Source organism: Ambystoma mexicanum, chromosome 3p (assembly GCF_040938575.1).
Source record: "Ambystoma mexicanum isolate Mex_15411 chromosome 3p, UKY_AmexF1_1, whole genome shotgun sequence".
NCBI classification, from domain to species: Eukaryota; Metazoa; Chordata; class Amphibia; order Caudata; family Ambystomatidae; genus Ambystoma; species Ambystoma mexicanum.
Genome location: NC_090925.1, coordinates 514,605,672 through 514,616,579, shown reverse-complemented (window position 1 = coordinate 514,616,579; position 10,908 = coordinate 514,605,672).

The window sequence follows — 10,908 nt, the reverse complement described above, 5'->3', positions numbered from 1 at the left end:
AAAGACACAACAGGAAACGTGGAGGACCCATCTCACTACAGACCCATCTCCAACATACCCTACACAGCCAAACTGCTAGAAACGTACGTCTACCAAATAACCCAAGAATTCATAGAAGAGCACTGCCTACTAGACCAGGCACAAGTTGGCTTTAGACCCATGAGTGGAACAGAATCGGCTCTCCTCTCAATATGGGACGACCTAAAAACAAACGCAGACTCAAACAACAGCACCGCCCTGATTCTCCTAGATCTGTCTGCAGCCTTCGACACCGTCAACCACGCCATCCTCATAAAGAGATTAGAAGGACTAGGGATAACGGACACTGCCTTACTATGGATCAAATCCTTCCTAACAAACAGAACAGAAACAATATGGATGAAACCTTGTAAATCCAAACCCAGAGTCTCCACGTGCGGAGTACCACAAGGATCATCCTTCTCCCCACTTCTATTCAACATCTACATGTACCTATTAATCAAACTCATCAAAAAACACGGCCTCACATGCTACAACTACGCCGACGATACGCAAATAATCTTCAACATACAAGACACCCGAGAAGAAAGCACCCCACTAGAGAATTGCCTTCGAGACATATTCAACTGGATGAACCTCAACCATCTCAAAATCAACCCAGGTAAAACAGAGATAATGATTATTTCAAAAAAGGGAGGAGACATCAACTACATCCCATGGCCAAGAGAGCTCGGCACCACACCAGAACCTTCATCTACGGTAAAAAATATGGGGGTCCTGATGGATAACCACCTCACCCTGGAGCCACAAGTAAACTCAGTAATCAAGAAATGTTTCTTCCTCCTGCGAGCAGCAAAAAGGATCCTACCGTTCCTGTTGTTCGCCAACAAAACACTCACCATCATCGCTCTGATCATGTCCAGAGTAGACTATGCCAATAGCTTATACATGGGCATGCCCGAACGACTTCTAAAAAAACTGCAACGCATACAAAATGCAGCAGCCAGACTTCTCCTCAAGCTACCCAGAAGAGAACACATCACACCCACGCTAAAAATACTACACTGGCTACCGCTGAAACAGCGAATAAAGTTCAAAGCCATGTGCATCACGCACAGAGCAATACACAAACAAGGCGCAGAATTCATAAGCGCAAAACTGCGCCTACATCAACTGACAGGAACACTAAGATCAAGCACAGACATACGCCTGGAACCAAAACCCTACAACAGGAAAAAATTCGGAGGATCGTCTTTCTCTCACCAGGCACCCAAAACTTGGAACGACCTACCTAAGAATATACGGAATACAACAAACCACCTAGCATTCAGGAAACTCCTCAAATCATGGCTCTTCAAAGCGTAACCACTACGGAGACGCACCGGAATGCCCATACACTAAAACAATGATGAGAATAACCCCAACTTCGGCCACTCTCAAATTGAACAAACGCTCAAGCCAAAGAACCAGCCACTCGACAGAGCATAAGACATCATGGAAGACAGCCGCAAAGGAAGGCTACAGAGACTGACCACCTAACTAGACCCAGACGAAACCTAGACCTACACTCTCCCGCTCTTATGCACCGGACGAACACAGCCAGACTGGCAGACGCATCTAGATAGACGTTGGCCTGCGTCGGATGTGGATAGGACTGTTCGAAGGATAACACGCCCGCGCCTAGGAAACATGAATGCTAGCTTATGCCACAATCAAAGCTGTGAACACCAACCTGCGTGGCGTTCGGATGGAGTTGTGAACGCTAGCTTGCCCACTCCTGGACCGATCTCTAAACACTAGCCTGCGCCGCGACCAGATAAAAGTGTGAATGTTGGCATGATCACACCAGTATGGAGCCCCAATCATTGGCCTGCGCCGCGCCAAGATGGGAATGCGAGGGCCAACAAGCGCCACTCTCCCCAGAACCGCGAGTACTAGCATTGGTAAAGGTCAGGTAACCCACTAACCAATAAGCTCAAACTCTGCATACTTGTCTCACTCAAAAACTCACACAACCATCTCTCGCACAACAAACCGCACGCACTACACAACACTGCAACAACACATAAACCGGAACAACAGCACAGGTGGACTGACTCCAATCCGATACCTGCACCAAAGCTCAGCACCCGGTGTATACTGAGTTGAAGCTGCCAACAGCACACCACTTCTCTCACTATCCTACTCCCTTCTTCAACCTACTAACCCATCCCACCTTTATCGTTTGCAGATCCGTCTGAGCGCCTGGGGACCAATTCCGTTGGTGACGGTGCGCGGTACAAATACCTTTAACATTTAACTGTGCAAAGGACTGGCAGCTCATCAGAAGATCCCCGACTATCTGAGACCACTTCTCTGCGGAGCAACAATAGAGGCCAAGAAGACATGGTCAATACTGCAGAAGAAAACCCCACAATGCTGTTTTCCTTCCAGAAAGCAGGGGACATTTAGCAAGACATTACCAAACCGGAACAAATGCATATTAGCTAATTTGTCCCTTTGCAAGAAGAACAAGTATGGGGCGACTACTTGGCAAAATAATGGCCCATGTCATGAAAACCAGTCAGGTTTGCCCTGGACAAAAACAACAAGGGATACAACCTCCCCATCAAAATGCAGAAAAACAATGCTAATCCTGCTATATTACATGGGTGAACAAGCCGCGTTGAAAGCTGATCTGTTCTATCCAGAGGTACTACTTCCCAAAAAGTTAGATCCCATCACCCGAATTCATGGGGTTCAGGAAATATACCAAAAAGCTTAAATACAGATCAAGGTTAATGGAAAACGTATTGTAGTCAACATACTTTTAATCCATGGTCTACCAGAACCAGTCTTCTGGAATTCAACCGGTTTTAATTCCAAGCATGGTTCAAAGATTCACAAATGGGAGGACTCCTTATTCAGGGGCAGAGAAGGAGATGCTCGCCACACTGGCAATGGGCCAAAGTGCACACTGCCTAGAGTTTTTTGGAGTCACCCAGTCACTTTCCTCAAAGGTCAAAACCCATCCTTCCAGACAGTCTTTCAAACTTGATCCAGGAGGGAAAGACTGAATTTAAAAATTACAAATTCCCTGGGAAAGCAAAGCATTCCACCATGGGTGTCCCAAACATTCCTGAGGGGGAGGCTTGAGAGAAGGGGCCCAGCTGGTAAACATAGAAAAACACTGAGCCCTCCTTGGCCCTAAAGGTGTTCATGGGGGCAGCTGACGGGGCTGGGCCACACCATCCACTGTGCAATGTGGGACCTGCGGTGGGATGAACCCTTGGATTCCCCACACAGCATTGGGGTTCAGAAGCATGGGGCCACCATAGGACTCATGCCATTGATGCTGCCCCTGCCAATGTGTCAATAAAATACACAGGGCCTGCAAATCCAGACCCATGGTATTCAGCCCATTGTTTTGTCCCTCTTATCACTAAAGGAGAAGTCAACATTAGCCAGATTGCTGCTCCCGCAGCAAATGAGCAGGCCATTGAGAAGTGGCTACAGGACCAGCTGCCTCCGCTCGCGGAGCTCACCATATGTACACATGCATGAGCCACCGCACCGCCCCCTCGCCCCCCCTGATCAAAGATGGGAGACTAGCCTTTTAGGCGGTTCAGTCCAAGTCAGTAGACAGAGCAGTAAAAATAAAGAAAATACACCTATTCCTCCAGAAGCACGGGCGATCCACCAAGCCATGAAGAGGGAACTAAAATAAAAACAAATCACACCAAGCTGCAAATATTTGCCACAAACGCATCCCAGAAGGAGGGGGGCAGTGAAGGCACAGCTATGAAAACCCTTGTTGGGAACAGAGTTAGGAGCAGCAGAGCAGAACGTGAAGGTACAGACGCATTGGAGGCACAGGCGGAGTTGGCAGCAAAGTAGAGGAAACAACCAGAGTGGGAAGTGGGAGAAGTTAAACTGCTAGGTAGAGAAGGAAGCCGAACATATTGAAAGGGGGTTGGGGAAGGTGGGACATATGGAGCGCACCAGATAGAAAGAGAACATAAGCCTGCATTATTGTCTGGGTGAAGTAGGAGGATAAAATTAGTGGCAGTACCTTGAAGTGGCTAGACACCAGCCAGCTTTGAACTTTTAGTGCCAAGCCCCTGGACGAAGAGTTGACGTGGCAGGGGGGGGGGAAGCTAGACAGGAACTAAATGTGAATCAGTTTATCTGGAAAAATGGAGAGAACGGTTTGCACATCATCCTGACTATACATTCACAGGAATCTATTGGTTAATGAAAGAAAAACCATATGAACTGGGGAGTAACACATTTGTGGTGTGCTCAACTTCCTTCGGTTGTTGGTGGTCTAATGCAGCAGAGACTACACATGATGTTCCCCTAGGTTCCTCAATCAAGTACTGTCAAAATAGCGTTGGTTGCGCAGTGAAACAGCGCAAAAGACTCAAAGTTCTGGGTTTCAATGCCTTAACGCAAGTGTTAGTCCCATATTAAAAAACAAATGCAACCATCCAATTGTGTGAATGGTGATTTGCATTTGTTTTTTAATATGGGACTAACACTTACTCTAAGGCATTGAAAACCATAACTCTTTTGCGCTGTTTCACTGCACAGCTAATGCTATTTATTGGTTTATGAACCCTAGGAATAAAAATAAAAGTGTGGATGCCACCCAATATGTCTTGTACCCACAGGTATCTTCACTTTCACCATAGTATTCAGTTTTACATGGCTTATAAGGTGGGCCTAGTGTCCAACTGCCCTTCTTCACCTACATTCATTGCTCTTTGGTTTGACTATGAAAGCAACTATAAATGTTTTTGCATCTTTTTGGGTTGGGGGCAAATTACTGTCATCATCAAAAACATCCATAGCGTGGTGCCCTCCTGAGTCGTGCACCTTTACTACGTTTGAAGCTTTTCTTTGTTGCATACATTTTTTCATCACCCAGACCTTGGAAATGTGTTACATCACTATATTGTGTTTCTGACTAAACCCATGGTTTGGCTTTGGTTTACTGGCAACTAAATTCTGTTTCCTGGCCTTACAACTTTCAGTAAGATCACCTACCTGCGCATTTGGATTTACAGCACCATGCATTTAACACTATCCCAAATGGTTCTTGTATTAGAGACATTTGCAACACAGTGTTCATGCCTTCGTGTGCAGTGCCTTAGAGGCTTTGCTTTTTCTCACTTTAGTTTGATCTGTTACAATGCCTAGTTTATGCTTCCAGAATTTTTTGACGTGTCCAAGTACAGGCTGTGTTTATTCAGGAACACTGGGCAATTTTAGCAATGGTGTCTGTGCCCTTCACCAAATAGGTTTTATTGGGGTCTCAGCCTTGGGAGTCACAACTGACAATAGTTTCAATGCCATTTGGCTTCAACATCGTTGGCCCTGGTGGTATCCTCCAACTGTGTTTGGGTGACCAATCCTACTGCCATTGTGATGTAGGCAGCCTAGCGCTGCCTTTTGGCATTTCTTTTGTTCCATTTTATACAAGCCAGGCTCTCGCTTCCCCATGGAGACAGCGACAGGAAACAGTGTTCATTTATCCACAGGAACAGATACAAGAGGGGCCATCCAATCTGTTTGCATCCATGGATTCGAAGCAGTAGAATCAAGCCATCAGTAAAAACAGCACTGATCTTTATAAAAACACATTTCCACACATCAAGGCAACTTTGGGGCCATCTTTTCCTTTCAACTCCTCTTCTTTGTAACCGTAACAATAACCAATGGCAAAACAATAATCTGAGGAGAACAGACTATGAGCATTGTGGGAAGTAACAGCACATACACAGTTGCTCCAAGAGGAATACCACTGTCTAGGACTATGCAAAAGCTAAGAGGAAACCAATACTCAAGCTGTAATTTATATAAGACTTTTATCCAAAGCGCTATATATGGAACATATTTACATACATTATTATTACACAATCAAAACAGGTACTCACTTTATCAACCTCTGAAGGATGAAAGGCCGAGTCAACTTTGATTCGCACAGTCAAATCACAGCAAACAGATCACAGAACCAAAAGCTCAACTCACTGAGTAATCTTTCCGGACTAGAAAGCAGACTGCGCCCAGCATGTCAATATTAGTGGTTACTGGCACACGCAGCGTGAAAAGAGGGTGCGAAATAGTCTTGCTAAATAAGCTGCAACAAATGCAAGACTTGGAGAACATGGGCATTCAATGCCCAAAACAAATCTACTACTCAGCAAGCTTAATCCTTTAAAAGAGATGGACAAGAACAAGCTCGAGAAAATTGCACATCTGCCCCTTATATTGAGATCTACAAAACAGACATTTTGCAACAGACCAATCTCAGAACCATGCGAAGGACATATGAAAGACCTTTTGACCATGGCAAGGTGTGAAACTGCCTTTGACAATTTACCTGAAAAAAAATGGAATCACAGTACTGATACGTGACAGCTGCCTTGGCGACATGGCATATTTGCAACACTTTCTGTAGACAGGCCCATGCTATAGTCGGAGGGCTCATCATTTACACATTATTGGAGAAGGAAGATCAGACCTTGCTCTACCTACTAGATTGGGATGTACAGGTGACAGGATGGGCAGCCAGCTTTCTAAATGCTGTATGGAACATTAGGGTTAAAGGTGTGACTTTAGATAAGCTTGTCTAACTGAAGCTGGTGGTGTTGGAAACACATGAGGATATCCTCAGTTATTTAAGTTTTTTTTTTTAAATACCAATTTGCAGGGCTCTTCCCAAATTGGTATTCAATTGTTACAAGTTCATTGTTGATAAACAGATAACATAGGCTGATGGCAGTGGTAACTTAAAATAAAATGTTGGCAAAAACATGGTAGAATCTTTTAAGGAATTATTTACGTATTTGTGTACATTATCTGTTTGCATTATATTTTCTTATCTCAAGAGCCAGGCGTGTTAAATAAGCAAGCTCTAGGCTTCAGAAATATAAATAAACTCACAGACTAAGTCTACAGTCTCATTCTAGGCACATATATGGCGAACAAGGGTGTCAGTTGCTTCCCCAATCTAGCAGACGATGGGCCCAGGGGTGGTATGGGAAGCATCTCCCCTCTGCTCACTCTTCTTCGTCTCCATCTCAAGACAGGAGACAGTGAAATGGGCATAGCCCCTTTAAGAGAGTAGTCTTTACATCTGGGATCCCTAAACCATTTTTTCCATACGCCATATGGAAACAGGCAAATGAAACCATCAACACCCAAATACAGTGTTTTTGCTTCCATTGACGCTGTGTACGCTATAGTTGCTACCCATGGACAGGTGTTCTGCTGAACCGCCAGTACCTGCTCAGTACAACAGTACCATCTAACAAGGAACCCAAATTGAACAGAAGAAACTTGCAAGCCAACCCATAAGGCCTAAACTCCCATAGAGTTAAGACCAGAAAGCCAGACTGAGAACATCCAAGAAGAGGTGTTAGCCTGCCCCAAGTTTCGCATCAGAACTGAAACCCATCCTCGGGTGCAGCCCACTAACTGACTGAAGAGACACACTGGAGATCCCCGAACCCAGAGAGGTGGCAAGCAATGGGCAGGATGTGACAGGCAAAGTGTGATAAACGGGAAGGAGAAGGTAATTCAGGGTAACACATCAGGGTGGTAATCTTACCCAGGGACAAAGCCCAAATTGATACTAAATGCTCCTTCACTCAGGAGGCTCTAGGGCGAGAACATAGCCCTACAAAAGCACTCAGCCTAATCTGTCATTATAGGCATCTGAAGTAGGAGCTGGAGATAAACCATCATTGTTTGGCTAAGGCTTGAGAGGACCTGGAGTTGGAGCTATTCCCAATAAGCAGGGGCAAGAATGCTTGGCCACACTGGAGCCTGGGAGCTGGCGGAATGGCTCAAGAGACCACACTGATGTGCCAAGAGAACTTTTGCTGCTGGCTAGGAGCAAAATGGTGATAGTTAAGTAGGACAATACTAGAGAGGAAAGAAGGTGGTGCTAAAAAGAGTTAAGGGAGTGTGCAAAGAGGTGAAGTGGCATTCGCAAAATGGGTGAAGACAATAGTAGTGGTAGTATCCAAAAGGGTAACGGTAGGAGAAGAGTGACAACAGTGCCCAGAGGGGGTGAAAAGAATGGTACTTTGAAACACAATTAAATTGTTGTACAAGCACCTTACAAATGCACAATAAATAAAATGGAGGTGTAGTCAAGGACAATGCCACAAAGGTGGTTAGAGAAAGCAGACGTTTTGGAGGGAGGAGGAGGGGCGGGGGAAAGGCAGAGGAGCAAAAAGACCATAGAAAACTTAATGGAAGAATTCTAAACATTAGCCTGCATCGCATCTAGACAGGTCCTTGAATGTTAGTATGTCCCCACACTTCGATTGAATTATGAAGACTAGCAAATGCCACTCATTGATGGAATTGTGAAGATTACCACGTGCAACACTTAAATGGAACTGTGACTGTTAGCATGTCCCACACTTAGAATTGTACACATTAGCCCGAGTTGCTTCTATATGGGATGGGATGGTGAAGGTTAGCAAGTGCCACATTAAATGCAGTTGTGAATGTTACCATGTGCCAAACTTAGATGGAGTTACGAAGATTAGCAGGTGCCACACTTGAACAGAATTGTGGATATTGTCCCATGGCACACCTGGATGGGACTGTGAAGCTTAGCAAGTGCCACAAGTAGATAACATTATGACGATTACCAAGTGCCACACTTAGAATTGAGACAGTTAACTTGTTCAATGTCATATCCCACTAACCAAAAAAGCTCAAACTTTCAGTATACCTAACTCACTCAAAAACGCGCACAACAATTTCTCGCACAACAAACCGCAGGCACTTCACCACACTGCCACACATAAACCACACCCACAGCACACGAGGACTGACACCAATTCAATACTCGCACCTAAGATCCCAGTGTACACAGAGTTGAAGCTGCCAACAGAACACCACCCCTCTCACTATCCTGCTCCCCCCTCACCTTACTAACCCATCCCACCTTCTCGTTTACAGATCCGCCAGAGCGCCTGGGGACCAATTCCATTGGTGACGGTGCACTATATAAGTACCTTTAACATGCCAGAACTGAAAAAGGGCAGAGCAATTGGCCAACATCTCCTGGCCTTGCCCTGCTCTCACACAGGCCTGTGGGATATACCAAAACCCCTAGTTGATCCCTTTCCTCTCGTGTCAGAGGATTACAGTTGCCAACTTAAGGTCTACATCAAGGAGCAACTGGTGAACCTCAAGGAGAGTGGGGCAGATAAAAGCACACAATGGACAAAGCAGGCATTAGAAGGGAAAAAAGTAAAGAGATATCAAACCAGTGCTGGAGGACTGTCAAAAGAACTCTGAATAACAAGTCCAAGGCACCTGGAAACTAGTTTGATCAAAATACTGCACCTTATTGAATGCTGGGAAGGGAACTTCGGAAAATTAGGATAAATAAAAGCCAGTTGCCCTGCACCGAGGTTTTAAAAGTGTTGCGACTTAACCAGTCCCTATATTTTACACTGTATGTGTATCCAGTTCCCAAATAAAACTTTGAATTTAAGGGGGTGTAGTTAACACATTAGATTTCAAGGTCCATCTTCTGTTCCTATTTTTCATGTTCACGGGGTGCTGCCTGCCTTACATCCCTTCAAAGGCACTTGAACACATGTTCATGCGAGCTCTCGCAATTTCAATTTTCTCCATCATGCAAGAAACGAAAATTACTTATCAGCAATATTCTTGCTTAACACCGCTCCCATGCCTCGACTCCAGCACTTCTGTTCTCTGTGCAGGATGTCGGCATCATACTTCTGTGCACTTCGCCCTCCCACCTAATCTTCTCTCTCCAGCCACATGTTCGGCACCCGAGGGAAACCATTTCAATGAGGCAGGAAAAAAAAGAAACCTGCAAAAACTAGAAAGAAAAATCTTTTTGGGAGGAAGATTTAGTTGGTCCTTTGCTCCTTTTTACACACAAAAAAGTAAATTGGCACAATGGAGCACCGCCGTAAACGCTCACCCACAATAAACCAGCAGAAGCTTTGAGAAGTAGGGAAGGAAGGGCAGGCAATGAGGAGTCTGTGGGAGAAGAATCGATAGGAAGAACATTACCGTTAAGTAATTTTCCATTCAATGGATTGCATTCTCCCAGATTCCTTACCTTGATAAACTCCCAAAGCGGTAGCCCTTGAGGAAGGGGGCTGAAAGCTCTGGTCCAGAAAACTTTGCAACACCTCCCTGCCTAATTGAGCATCTTTTCTCGTAACCAGATCAAGACAAGAATGCTTTACAGAGAAGCCCACTCTGGGGTTTCAGATTAGGTAAGCACACAATACACAACCACGGGAGGTGGCAAGGCTCAACAGAAGTCATAAACACTCACCTCTGGAAAAGACTCCCCTAAAACAGGTTGCGTAGCAGTGCTTGGCCGACTCTGGGTTCCTCCCTGGAATCCCTGTCGACGCAGTAGAACCTTGTGAAAGTGGCCATGGACTTCCACATAGCAGCCCTGCAGATGTCAACCAGGGGCAAACCAGAGAGAAACGCCATTGTTGCCAAGATGGCTCTGGTGGAATGGGCTCTCAGACATCCTGGCAGCAGCCTGCCAGCCAGTCGAAAACAGTGCTTGATGCAGCCAGAGAGACACCTGGAGATGGAAGCCTTAGACAAGGCCTTTCCCCGATTTAAAGGTCCAAAGTTGACAAACAACTGAGAAGTCTTCTGAAAATGCTTTGTACGTGCATTGTAGAATTTCGAGGCATGAGCAACGTCCAGCGAACGCAAGGTCCTCTTCGCAGGCAACGACAGATTCAGAAAGAAGACAGGTAACACCAAAGGTTCAGTGAGGTGGAATTCTGACATTACCTTTGGCATAAAGGTGAGGTGTGTACACTGACTGGCTGAGGTGAAAGCCACCAGGAAAGCAGTGTTCCACGAGAGAAACTTGAGTGGAGTCTGATGCATAAGTTCGAAGGTTGCTCCACT